Source organism: Temnothorax nylanderi, unplaced genomic scaffold (assembly GCF_030848795.1).
Source record: "Temnothorax nylanderi isolate EJ_2023f unplaced genomic scaffold, tnyl_v1.0 TNYL_tig0161_pilon, whole genome shotgun sequence".
In the NCBI taxonomy this organism is placed as follows: Eukaryota; Metazoa; Arthropoda; class Insecta; order Hymenoptera; family Formicidae; genus Temnothorax; species Temnothorax nylanderi.
Window position 1 is genome coordinate 347,049 of NW_027249223.1, and position 14,727 is coordinate 361,775.

A 14,727-nucleotide genomic window follows, 5' to 3' on the forward strand; every position below is an offset into this window, starting at 1 on the left:
GTGGAAACGGCAGTAGGTGCTTGCACTGTTTAATTCGATGCAATGAGGCATTTACTCTTGAGATCGTCCTGGACACTTGTTTCTCCCATGAGAGTGTGCTGGCAATTGTAAGACCAAGGCAGACCACAGAATCACTGTACGGTATCACAGTGTTGCTGACCAGGATGTTTGGAAGTTCGCCACTGTAGGCCATGTTAACGTATCTCGCTGTTCCCATAATCATTGCTGTGGTCTTTTTAGGATTCAGAGCCAATTTATTCTTGGTGGCCCATTCTACAATCCTCAAAATGTCCTGATTAATCTGATGAATAGCTGTCCTCAAGTGCCCAGGTTCCACATGCAAGTATATAAGAAGATCATCCGCATAAAAATTGTAGGAACAAAAACTCAAGACCGATTTAAAATCCAGCAAATAAAGGATGAATAAGAGAGGCCCCAGTACAGATCCTTGAGGCACACCGGCAGATATTGTTTTCGCAGATGATTTGTTCCGCGAGACCGGATCGCGGACTGCCTGTTTCCTGCCATCCAAGTATGCACAAATCCAACGAAGAGCAGAGCAGGAAAAGCCCGCATTTCTTAGTTTGTCTATCAAAATCCTATGACAAACATTGTCAAAAGCCTTGGTAAAATCGAAAAATACGGCTATGGTGACCCTTCTTGAATCCGCTGCCTGTCTCACATCATCCAGGAATCTAATTAAAGCTGTTTGCGTTGAGTGACCTTTTCTATATGCCGATTGGTACTGGTCGAGGGTGTCAGAAGATTCAAGATACTCCTTGATCTGATCAGCTACAATTTTCTCCATAATTTTGGAAATGGCACACAGAATTGAAATCGGTCTGTAATCTCGCAGTTCTGCAGGACACTTTACCTTCGGGATAGGGCTCACCACCGCCATCTTCCACAAGTCGGGATACACTCCCTCCGCCAGACAGAAGTTGAAAATGTGCATTATCACTGAGAGAATGCATGGCAACCCAATCTTAATAAGTTTCGGCGATAGTCCATCATCACCAACTGCCTCAGATTTATTGTCCTTGAGAGCCTTAAGCACATGGCAGGGTTCAATATGCTTCCAATAAAATTTAGTGTCGCTGTACTCTTTCTCTCCGAGGTAGTAGCCGTTCCCAACATCTTCATCACTGTTTATGACCGGTGAAGAGCCCGAGAAATATTCATTTAACTCTTCAATAGAGAAGAGCAGTTGTTTGTCAGTAGTTTTCGTCTTGACCAGGCCTAGATGTTTAAGCCTTTTCCATATTGAGCTCGAATCCGTAAGATCATTAAAAGCAGTCAGGTAATAACTGCTCTTAGCCTCACGTATCAGACTCCGCGTCCGATTTCTCAGGGCTCTAAACTCATCATAGTTCGCATCCGTTCTGTTCCTTCTCCACCTTCTTCTCGCTCTGTCCCTCTCCCTCATTTGGTCCCTAATGTCACTCGAAAGCCAGGGTGCCGGTAGGTGCTTAGGGCTAATCTTCCGTATTGGTGCATGCCTGTTGAAACATTCAACAAGATATTTATTCAGAAACCCGACTTTCCCGTTGACATCATCCACATCAAACAAGGCACTCCAATCACAGGAACCAAGCTCCTCAAGAAAACGCTCAGAGTCAAAAGAACGAAAATCCCTAACTTCGATGCTACGCTCCTGGAAACGCCTAATTTTTAGATCATACTCAATATACACCATGTCATGAGCCGAAAGGAAGTTAACATCCTGCTGACCGTAAGAGATTAGTTTATCCGCATCATCTATCATGCATAAGTCCAGCCACGTAGAAGACATGCGTGTGTGATAAGTGGGTCCATATGGCACCAAGGAAAAATGCATAGTGTCAACAAAAGACTTAATAAATTCAGAGTCGTATGACCGAGAATTTAGGTCAGCATTGAAGTCCCCAAGAATGATCGTGTGATTATAAAGAGCAGATAAATCAGCAACGATATTGAAAGCCTCCGAGAGATAACCGCAGTGTGGAGGCCGATACACGACCATTAGGAGAAACTTGGAACTCCAGTCCGTCGAGATTTCAGCCACCAAGTATTCCGGCTTACGACAGTACACATCCTCCGAGTGCCCCAGCGTCTTAGCCCTTAACCGGTCACACAGATAGAAAGCAACGCCCCCACCTACCTTGCCCACACGATCCTGCCTCACGATATGGTATCTACGTAGAGATACCATATGGTCAGGAATGGATGGTTTTAACCAGGTCTCGGACACACAGATGACATGGAAGCCCGATCCTTAAAAAAAAAAAAATCTAAATTCATCAAGGTGGGCTAATAACGACTGACAATTTACATGACAAATACGCAAGCAATCCATTGAGTTAGCCATAATTAATACAATTAATTCTATCCGCTAACCGCCTGCGTAGAATAGGACAGCACCTGCTGTCCAGAGCCGAGTGCGATGGGTCTTCATGAGTCATCCACCGCTTGCAGTTACCACACACCGGCGCTGCATTCCTCTTCTCACAATCCTTCGTTTCATGCGCCCCTGCACAATGACCACAGAGTGATGTGAATCTACAGCCCTTCGCAAAATGTCCAAAAGCCAGACATTTAAAGCATTGCAGCACCCTCACATGATCCGACACTTTGCATGCATGGTAGCTCACAAAGACATGCTTCTCCTTGAGCAGCCATGTACGGATGTTCGGCGATACTTCGACCACGCAATTCGTGGTAGCACGATTCTCTTTTGACGGATAAATATAGACAATCTTGACCTGCGATGTATCAGCTTGTGGCATGTCCTTAAGGTTTAAGGCAATGATCTCAGATTTGAGATCATCTCTCGTCAAACTGCGGGGAACACCTCGCACCAGAAGCCTTGGGTTGATCTTGCTTTCCTCCTCCAATTTTAGTCCGGCTTTTTCTATGACCTTTGAATTTCTCATCTTATCCAAGTCCACCGTGTGTGCCTCAATCCTAACGCCATTGTTTCTCACTGTTGAAATCCTTTTTACCCTAAGATTAAACTCCGACGGTTTCAGAATTTTTTGGACAGCATTTTTTGTATCGCGAGAAGATGTGTTCGCAATCTCCAACGTAGGACCACGAGCCACGCGTACTTTAGATTGCCCCATGCTTAGCACGGAAGCATAGCTAGGAGCTGCACAGGCCTTCTGAGTCAGAGACTCTCGAGATACAACGTCGCTATTACATACAGAGGTGCGTGCCAGCAGAGAGCCACAGGCTTCGGTAACAGCTCCGCAGATGAGACTTTTCATTTTGTCCGTCACCGCGGGAACAGACATTCTACTCTCAAGCAAAGTTAAATACGCAGTTGAAAGTTCGAGGAAAGCCTCTTTACAAGCCCTAAACGCAGATTCAATCTGTGTCTTCTTATCCAATGATTCTTTGCTGGCTAACAATATTTTACTAACATTATCGTTATGTCCATTAATAGACTGTCGCAGCACATTAATTCTAGACGCATTTACAGTGCACGATCTGTCAGGCACAGGCAGCCTAGACGCGGAAACACGCCTAGCTAGTCCCTCTTTGTTTATGCTTTCGCCCGATGATACACCGCCTTCCTTCCCACCAGACGCACCTGCGCCCCTCTCCGACATCTCCGTGTCGCTGAAGCCACGGTCGCACGATGTCAACACTCGGTGAGTTCCAGCAATTTCCACAGCGCAAACCGATAAGAAAATTGCAAGTATCTCGATGCAGCGAAGATTCAGGGCCCATCCAAAAGTAAGAGAGCAAGCAGAAATAGCTTTGAAAGGCCAGGCACTAGAAGAAAGAGGCCCCGCGGGGCAGCAACAGCAGAAACAAGTCACAAAATACAGAGCGAGCTTATACACGTCAATAGGTACTCACAGACGACCGGATAGAGAGAGAGAGAGGGAGAGAGAGGGAGAGAGGGGGGAAAAAGGGGGGAGAGGGAGAGAGGGAGAGAAGGAGAGAGGGGGAGAGGGGGAGAGGGAGAGAGGGGGAGGGAGAGAGGGAAGAGGGAGAGAGGGAGAGAGGGGGAGAGTTTATGAATTATACGACAAAAAATTGTAAACACCATGATTCTACCATTGTATTAAAACTGTGCACACTCAATATCCATAGCATGACGACTATCTTTTCTTGTATTTGATCCAATTTCACTAGTTATACTTACTGTAACAGTTCTTGCTGATTTACGAGTTCGTCGCTGTCGAGGTTCCGAAATTTCTATACTCTGTCAGTTTTGTACGCTGAATTTTGTCTATAACCACGGCACATTGTTCGTCGTAAAATAACTCGAATCGTCGGCCTTACATACAATAACACTAAGAAAAAACGATTTAGCATACGATGTGCTCGCCGCGCGATACCCGAGGCGATACCATAAAACAATGGGTGCATCCAGAAGCACGACCCGCGCTTATTGAACGGCTGATGTGATTGGTTCTTATCTTTAGATCCAACCAATCATACTCGATTGCTACTTAGCCGCTCGCAATGAGCGATTGCGCTACTGGATGTCAGGTTACGCGGGAAACCGACGGATACCGGAAGACCACGTGCTTCGAGCGCCTTGCTACACAACCGCCATATAATAACGTACGTACAGCGAATCACACATAAATAGCAATAAAAAATTGTGACAACGGGTATTATTGCAAGTGCTTCCTCTGTTATTCAGTGCACCTCATTGAGCGATTCTAGACACGATTATCGGTTGCTTCGAATATAATAATTAATATATAATAAGCATGTAAAAAAGTGACACGCGAATAACTATTAGCATCTCGTCGAACGAACAACGCGAGAAAAATGCAAAGGGGGCCGTACAAAAAGTATCTCAGGGACGAGAATCTCCCAATACCTGAGTCGACAATTCGCTCTCGTCAAGGTGAAGCTCAAGGTCGGAATGAGCAACCGATGGAAAATCAAAATGTACACGATAATGTATGCGACCTTCAATATATAGACGAGGTAAATACAAACGATGGAGAATATCCCGGTAAAAAATTTTTTATGTAAAAACATAAATATATATACATATAATTATATATATCTATCAAATATATCAATACATATGTTTTTTTTCTCTTGTATATAATCTCTGCTCGTATACATGCAGGAAAAAATAAAAAAAAGAATCTAAAAATAATTAAAAATAAGATCACACTTTTGCATTATTGCATTTTTTATAAAGTGATGTTTGAGGTAATGAGAAAAATTTGCCTATATATATAACAGTTGTTACATATAATTATACAGGGTGAGTTTTTTAAATTGACACACCTAAATATCTCAAGAACGACGCATCTTAGAAAAAAATGTTTCAGACAAAAGTTGTACGGTCTCAAGGGGGGACACATGATGAAAATATGGACTTTACCTTGAGTCACCTTTTCAAGGTCAGATCTAGGTTACCTCAAATTTTTTCGATGAAATCCCCCATTTTTTATTGCATATTCTTGTGGCTTACCTTGAGACCTTTCCAAAACATTATAATAAAGTAATTTTTTATTAAGTACTTTTCAAGTTCTTAAGGCTTGAAATTGATAGTACCGCCGGCATTAGCATCACTCAAGGTGTATCCGTCGTCGTTTCTCTATTCTCTAAGAGACTATTCTGGACAATTAAACTTGTAATCACGTGTCACAACTCTTCTTTAATCGGAACGACCAGATCATGATGCGAGACAGATCTATTCAGATCAGATGGTATTTACACCGGGGTAATGGTTTTTATCATTATTATCGTATTTATCGATAAAAACATTGCTCCAAAATTTGCAACCTCCACGCGGTACACCTTGGATAATGGTAATGCTGGCGGTAATATAAATTTTAAGCCTTAATAACTCGAAAAGCACTTAATAAAAAATACTTTATTATAGTGTTTTGGAAAAGTTTCGAGATAAGCTACAAAAATATACAATAAAAAATAAGGGGTTTTATTGAAAAAAATTGAGGTGACCTTGACCTGACTTTTTTTTTTACGAGGGGGAAATACGCACGTATACCCCCTCCCCCGGGGCGGGGAGGGGCGGTTATGTGAAACTTCAACCCACTAAAACCCCGCCGGGTATCCCTCTCGGCGTTGTTTGGGGAGGCTCCGGGAAACTTAGATTCCTTCCGTGAGCCTCCCCGCGCCATGCCCTACCGGGCCTAACTACTTGTGACGGATGAGTGATACCACCCCCATCCGTCACCCTCCCTTCTGAGGGTGCTGCAAGCAGCAACGGGCGGGTGGCTTTCCCCGGCCACGCGCCCGCCCTTCAGGCGGGTGAGAGGAGGAGCGGCCATTCCCAAAGCGATGGACCCTTCCTCCTCCCCCCACACCCTCGCGTAGAGGGCAGGTGAGGACGGTGACCAGGTTTCCCCGAGCACCGCCCTCGACCCTCCACGGCGCGAGATGGGCACATGTGGCAGAAACCCCTTGGGGATTCCGCCCGAGCCCCTCCAGCGTCGCATCCGACGTCTACAGAGTCGACTCGACGAACAGCGCCGGGTCCGGACCGACCCAGCCCCGGCCCCACCCCACGAGAGGACAGGGCAAAACCATACTCCTCTCACAGGTCAAGGGGACCAGGCCGGGCCGCGCCCAGCCCCGACGTCGCCCGTCCCCTCCCTCGCACGGCAGTGCCGCACGAGTAGAGAGGGGGAAGGGAAACCGTCGTTTCCGCGTACGACTCGGCGACCAGGCATATCGGGGGAATTTCAGCGAGGACGGTCGTCCCCACGTGTGAGACGGTCCTCCATTTGACCTCTTAGGCGGGCATTGTCGCTCACCTTTTTCCACCAGATCGGTGCTGCATAAAGCAGCACCGATTGGACCGTCGCCACGTAGAGGCGACGCACGCCGTCGCCGGCCCCGCCGATGTTCGGCAGTATTCTTGCCAAATTATTGGCATACATCTTCGCCTTTGGGGTTGTGCGAGCGACGTGCTCGCCGAAGCTCCTCGGGCCGTCCATCCACATTCCAAAGTACCTGAAGTGAGGGGTGATCGGGATTTTTACACCTTTAATTCGGAGGCTGAGCCCCTCTGGAGATGACCCCGACGCCCTGCGGTCATAAAAGACTGTCGCCTGCGTCTTTTCTGGGGCCACCTCCAAGCCCAGCCTCTCGATCGAGCGCACCACGCCCGCTGCAGCCACGTTTGCCAGCCTAACTAACTTCTGCCAGCCCTCTCCACTGACTCCTAGGTATACGTTGTCGGCGTATCCCGAGAGCCAGCAATTATCGGGGAGGGCCGTCCCGAAGACCAGGTCATAGGCTATAATCCAGAGCAGGGGTCCTAGAACTGACCCCTGCGGTACTCCGCAGCCCATGATCCTGATCCTCAGGACCCCGTCTCGGTCCGTGTACAATAGACCTCTTTCCCGGAAATAATCCCGGATGACCTCTATGAGGCATGTTGGGACTCCGAACCTCACTAGAGCCTCCCACAATACCGGCCAGGGGAGGGAGTTAAAGGCGTTTCTGACGTCAAATGAAACGCCTATCACTACCCTCCCCCCCTCTATTTCAGCCTCCGTGCTGGCCAAAACTCTCTTGATCGCATCTATCGTCGATCTTCCCGCACGGAAGCCAAATTGGTCACCCGAGATACCACCCTCCTTTCTCCGGGAAAGATGCTGGACGAGGCGTTCGGCAATTATCCTCTCGAACACCTTGTCCACCTCGTCCAGCAAGCACACGGGCCGATAGGCGGACGGGGAGTCCGCGGGTTTCCCCGCCTTCGGCAGGAGCACCAGGCTGGCCTCCCTCCATTTCTTGGGGAACCGGCCGGTACGCAGGCACGCAGTGAACACCCTGCGCATCCAGCCGGCCAGCTCCCCCGCGGCCAAGGGCCAGCGTCTGCCCAGAATTCCGTCAGGGCCAGGAGCCTTACCTCTCCTGACCTTGCGGAGATCCCTCGCGAGTTCCTCCTCGCTGACCCCCAGCTCTTCGTCCCACTCTCAAGGGATCGTCCTCGGGAATGAGCTATCTCCTCCTTCGCCGGCTGGAAATAGAGCCTCCACGACTCTGCCGACGAGCTGGGGGTCAAGCGTCTCTGTTAGAGGGGGCGCCCAAGGTCTCAGCTTATTCTGGACCAATTTATATGGGCGCCCCCATGGATCCTCTTCTACACTCGCGAGGAGATGCTTCCAGGCCTGCTCCTTGGCCGCGAATATAGCGCGGGAGAGGTCCTGACGGGCAGCACGCCAGGCCTCCCCCGCTTTCTCTTCATTGAGGGCACCGCGCCTACCGGCGCGCGCCCTTTGCCATCTTCTTTTAGCGTGGACGGAGGAGCGCCGTAACTCGGCTATCTCTTCCGTCCACCAGTAGGCGGCGCGCCGGGGGGGAAGACGGCGGACCCGGGGCATCGCCACATCGCAAGCTTGCGTCATGGCTCCCACCATACGCTCGGCCTCCGCGTCCACATCCTCTATCTCCCCAGCCCTCTCCCTACGTCAATCCTATAATTGCGGCCGCAAAGAGGTCCTTGTTTAACCTCTTGAGGGCCCATCTCCGTTTCCTCCCTTCCGCTCCTCGGCGGCGGGTAAGTAGGCCTGGAGGGGCGGCCCGGACCTACACCTCAATGTACAGATGATCACTGAGTGATTCCTGGTCCGTGACCACCCTCCAGCCGTGCATTTCACGTCCGGCAAGGGGGCTGGCCCATGTCAAATCGATAATCGAGGCCCCCTGCCGGCGCACACAGGTATTTTCTCGGCCCGTGTTCATTAGCACGAGGCCGAGACCCGCCGCCCATTCTTCGAGAGCGTGGGGTGATCGGTGGGGTCCCATCGGGGCGTGGGGAACCCCATAGCGAGGACTTCGCGTTGAAGTCCCCCGCCACCAGGACCTGGCCGGGCATGCATCTTCGAACGCACGCCTCGAGGTCAAATAGCATGCGTTTGAACTCGGCCAGACCCCACTTCGGAGGGGCATAAACTCCTACAACGGAGATAAGCCTCCATTTAGCCGCCACAAACCCGTCCCCGGCCTCTAACGGAGTGCACAGGGGGGAATGTGGCAGCGTCCTCCATGTCAAAGCGACGGAGCCACTACAGTCCTTGGTCCAGCATGGGTGGTTTGCTGGAACCCTGTAGGGCTCCGCCACTATGCCCATACCACACCCGCGCTCCGCCATAGCTTGGACAAATAAGTCCTGGGCGGCGCGGGCGTGGTTCAGATTCGCTTGTAAAACCTTGAGAGACATTACTGTTTCTTCTCAAGGTCCTCCGTCCTTCCCCCCCTCTGGTCTTGTCGCGGATGTCGCATCCTCCACCTCCATAGGCTCTTCTCTGGGAGGGTCCACCCGACCCTCTATCTTCTTCTTGTCTCCAGCAGTGCCCCTATTTTTTGATAGAGCCCTGCTGTTCACGACCTGGTTCCCCACTTTTTTATAGTGGGTAACCTTCTCGTTTCTTACAATTTTGGGGTTCCTCTTTTCTCCCCCCGTCCTTTCAGGTCCCTTAGCTCCTTCGCCTGGGGTCTGTTTCTTTGCTTCCTCCTTTGGAGCAGTACCGGCACTGGCATTTGTGCCGGCCGTTTTTGAGGGAGCCTTGTCTCCCTTTTTAGGAGGGGGTGCTCTTCCCTTTCCCTTCTTGCCACCGGGACAGGGCTTGCTGCCCACCCGATGACCATTGGGGAGCCCCATTTCTGCGCACACCGCGCATCTGAAAGGGGCCTTACATCTTTTGGCCTGATGACCGACTTCCCCGCACCGGTAACATGCCCCGGTGCGGTCAGTCTTACTGTTACAGGTAGCCCTGGTATGTCCCAGTTCTTGGCACCTGTAACATTGGAGCGGTCTTTTTGCCAACAGCTCCATTTTGGCGTTCGTCCAACCAACCGTGATGTGGTTCTCCCTGGTCAGCACGTTCGCCGTGGCCAATGGGCACCTTGCGACCACTGTGCAGAGACCATTTGGCGCCCGACGTATCACGCCGATCTCTACGCTTGATGGGCACACACCTCCTTTTAAAGCGAGGGCATTCCTCACTTCTTCCTGTGTAGTTGACGGCTCGAACCCTGAAATGCGGATGTCGGCAGTCATTACCGGTCTTCCGACCCGTACTCCCTTTTTACCATTCAGCACCTCGGCCATTTTGTTCGCCAGTGCGTCGGCCTTGGCGCCGTTGTCCAGGCCTGAAATCTCCAAATTCAGGGCCCCAGTCGCCATCCTCCTTACCTTCATAGGTTTTTCGATCCCCAAATCACTTAATTTGATGGCGCTTTTACACAAGGCCATGTGTTCGCGATATCCCTCGTCACTGAGGCAGCGTGAATACGAAAAAGCAGCTTTGAAGAGAGAAGGAAGCTACTTCTTACAAATTCCTCTGAAAGAGCAGTTAGAAGCTATAGTTAATAGCGATTTGTACATCAAATTTAGAAAAGAATCTGAATCAGATTCAGACGTGGTTACCGGTAAAATATATCGTTCATTGAGAGAGACCGATGTGTTGGCTGAGCACGATATTACAATACAGTTTAATCTGGATGGCGTGCAATTGTTTAATTCTTCGTCAACGTCTATGTGGCCTATACAAGTCGCCATTAACGAATTACCATATAAAAATAGACGAGACAATACCTTATTGTGCGGTGTTTGGTACGGAAAATGTAAACCGAAAATGGAAACTTTTCTTAAGTTTTTTGTAGATGAATTAGTAAATCTCCACGAAGTAGGGATAACGCGTATCGACCCCGAAGGTCGCAAAATTTTGATCAAGGTGCACGCGATTGTATGTTCCGTTGACTCTGTTGCTAGACCTCTTCTGCAGAATATACACCAATATAATGGTGAATTCGGTTGTCCGTTCTGCTTAAATAAAGGAGAGATTGTTCCAGTTGGTCGCGGTTTTACAAGAGTGTATTCTGGAGATGTCGGACCTAATCGTACTCTAGCTCAACATGAGACTGATTGCCAGGAGGCAGTCGATACGAAAAGTGTAGTAAACGGAGTCAAAGGACCGTCAATCTTGATGCTACTACCAGTGTTTAACATTATTCGTTCTTTCGTGCCAGACTATATGTACTGTTTACTATTAGGTGTAGCAAAGACTATAACCAATGCCTGGTTCGATCCTTCTAACAATGAAGAAGCATGGTACATCGGAACGCAGGTTCAAGATCTCGATATAAAATTAGAAGGCATGAAACCTCCGAGTGAAATAACTAGAACACCAAGATCAATAAAAGAAAGACAACGTTGGAAAGCAACCGAGTGGAAAAACTATCTGCTCTATTATTCACTTCTTTGCTTGATAAATAATATGCCGTTAAAGTATGTAAAGCATTGGTTTCTGTTAGTCTATAGCATGCAAATATTTCTCGGATACAAAATTTTGCCGGAGCAGTTTAAAAAGGCTAAGACAGCCTTAACAAAATTTGTTTTTCAAATCAATGATCTGTACGGTATACAATTCTATAAATTTAATATACACCTTCTCCTGCATATTCCGGCAGCTGTTAAACAATATGGTGCGCTTTGGGCCACGTCTGCGTTTCCATACGAGCATTACAACGGCATATTAGCAAAGTTAATCAAAAGTTATCAAGCTCCAGCTGAGCAAATTTGCAAATCGTACTTGCGATTGATCAATGTTGAAAGAGAAATTTCGTTAATATTTTCTAGAGACAATTGTTCCGAAAGTGGAAAAATATTATACGAAAAGATGCTAGGTTCGTTCAGATCAAAATCTTGTACGGAATTTGGTTGCTTTTTGCGAGTATTCGGAGCTCCTGTGCGAGTAACACTTACATTAGTGCAACAAACTTGTATTGAACAATTACTCCAAAGTCCTATAAATAACTTTGCGCACAAGTATGACCGCTTTATTTACCAGAACACACTCTACCATTCAACTGCCTACGAAAGACTCCGTAAAAGAAGAAATGGTACAGTTCAATTAAAAGATGGTACATTTGTAGAGATAACTGGAATATTTAATACACAGATTGTTGCAACTGACGAAGTGCAACAGGTCATTCTTGGAAATATTCTTCGGCCCACAGATGATGCCCCCGTGTGCAGTGATACCGAGTTGCATATTTCATCGAATGAATTCTTTCATATTTTTACAAAAAGTAATGATTTAATAGCAATATTTCCAAAAATGATCTATTCTAAATGCGTGCATATGGATTATGATTTTCAAAAAATTATCTGTGTTCCACTTGTAAATAAGGTTGAAAGAGATTAAATAACCACACGTTATAGAATTTACGGCTTCCATTACTTTTTCTAATATTATGCATTGACAGTGATCCTGAAACTAAACTAACATTTAACTGAATATCTAATAAAGATTTAGTCACAGTTTTCGTGAATTTAGTAGCGAAATTATTATGACTTTTCAGCCAAGTAGTGAGAACTACTGTGTCGTCAATAGTACGGAATGAGAATACTGGTCTTAGTAGTCTTCACTATTCGGAATGTACTTTGTAATAGTAGTGTAAGTAGTGTACACTTTTTATCAGTAGTGGATGTGTGGAGTCCACTATTCGACATTAGCTGCGTAAGTAGTGAACACTACTGAACACGATTACCACTACTGACGGGAGTAGTGCACACTATTCAGCACTATTGAATCCAATAGTTAACACTACTTACTACGAATAGTGACACTATTGATCACCAGTAGTGATTACTCAGGCCAAATAGTGTTTTTCCGTAAGGGCTGAAATTTTACATCAAAAACTTATTTTAAACCTAAGTCACCACGAAACTTTTCAAACTTAATTTTGCCCAAAAGTTTTGTCAGTACATCACTAATTTGCTCATTAGTACTAACATATTCAACTGATATTATATTACTGGACACTTTATCTCTAACAAAATGCATCTTAATGTCTACATGCTTCAATTTGTGGTGAAACTCAGGATTCTTAAATACCTTGATCACAGACTGATTGTCTTCAAACATCTTTACAGTTATGTGCGCTTTGGATATGTTGTTGAGCATCAAAAAACATTAGACACGTATTTTTTTTTTGCGGCGTATCTCGACGTTTATTGGTTAAAAAAACCCGATTTGGATGCGCTTTGGATATGTTGTTGAGCATCAAAAAACATTAGACACGTATTTTTTTTTGCAGCGTATCTCGACGTTTAGGGGTTGAAACAACCCCTCGAAAATAACGGATTTTATATTTTTTTGCGAATATCTTCGAAAATATAAGGCGTAACGATAAAAAATTTGTACGAAATGTTTATGGCTTTTTGTGCTCTTTACAATGGCGTAATCAGATTTTTCAAATTGGTCACATTTTTTAATTTAACCCCACCCCCACTTATTATTTTTGCCAAATATAACAATTTTTCCAACGCAAATTTAAGAGCGCCAAATGCCAAATACATCCATGTGTATTTTTATTATGATACCATTATTAGATTTTTGGCAAGACGAGATGATATGTGGTATAGGCGTCGCGCTGTAGGTAGGTGTTGCGTTATTTCTGTTCAATTGCGCCGTACGCTTAAAAATTTCCATTTCAACTCCGGGATGACCGAAAGCGCTGATGCAAAGGCCAGCGCAAGGCACTGACAGCGAGAGGTTAACGCTATTTCGAGAGTCCTAGACTAGCAACGGAATGTCGACTCCGACAAATTGTAAGATCGGGCGGGCAGTCGCAAATCATAATCTGAACGAACACGTGCGTCACATTAACCGCTACAATAATATACTATCCCGGTTACGGCACAACAAAATTAACAACCAAATTCACGCATTTGAATATTATTTGCTCGTGTCATAATTCCGGAAAGCAAGCATTTTAGATTGTAAGTTTGAAGTGTAAAGAACTGTGTGTTGTACGCTGTCGTTTTGTGAACATGTAAGTGTATTTTTATTGTTAACTTTTATTGGTTTCTTACGCTTGTTACTTTTTCCTTTGATATTGAATATTTAATATAATTTTTTATTCAGCTCTTACTCAATTCTTTGCCAGTTTTGCCAGTGACTATATAATCTTTTGGGAGAAATGCACTTGGACACCGTGTGTTTGGACACGGGGCATTCGGACACCGTTCATTTAGACACGGTTCATTTGGACACGGTTCATTTTGACACGGTTCAATTGGACACGGTTTGTTTGGACACGGTTTATTTGGACACGGTTTATTTGGACACGGATTATCTGGACACCGTAAAAAATACGGCCTGTGCAGTTGGACACCGTAAAAAATGCAGCCTGTGCAGTTGGACACCGAAATGCGCGGCCTGTGCAGTTGGACACCGAAATACGCGACCTGTGCAGTTGGACACCAGAATGCGCGGCCTGTGCAGTTGGACACCAAAATGCGCGACCTGTGCAGATGGACACGAAAATGCGCGGCCTGTGCAGTTGGACATTGAAATGCGCGTGCATGGGGGGTGCAGGGGGAACGTGGCCCCCCCGCCCACGCATGTACTTTGATATATTATATAGGATATATTGACGAGTAAGGATGCAACAATATTAACATAATTTATGATTAACATGTCTATCATTTTCGTGTCCATCTGCACAGGTCGCGCATTTTGGTGTCCAACTGCACAAGTTGCGCGTTTTCGTGTCCATCTATACAGATCGCGCATTTTGGTGTCCAACTGCACAGGCCGCATTTTTTACGGTGTCCAACTGCACAGGTCGTATTTTTTACGATGTCCAGATGATTCGTGTCCAAATAAACCGTGTCCAAACACACGGTGTTCAAACGAACCGTGTCCAATTGAACCGTGTCCAAATGAACCGTGTCCAATTGATCGTGTCCGAATGATCGTGTCCAAATGAACGGTGTCC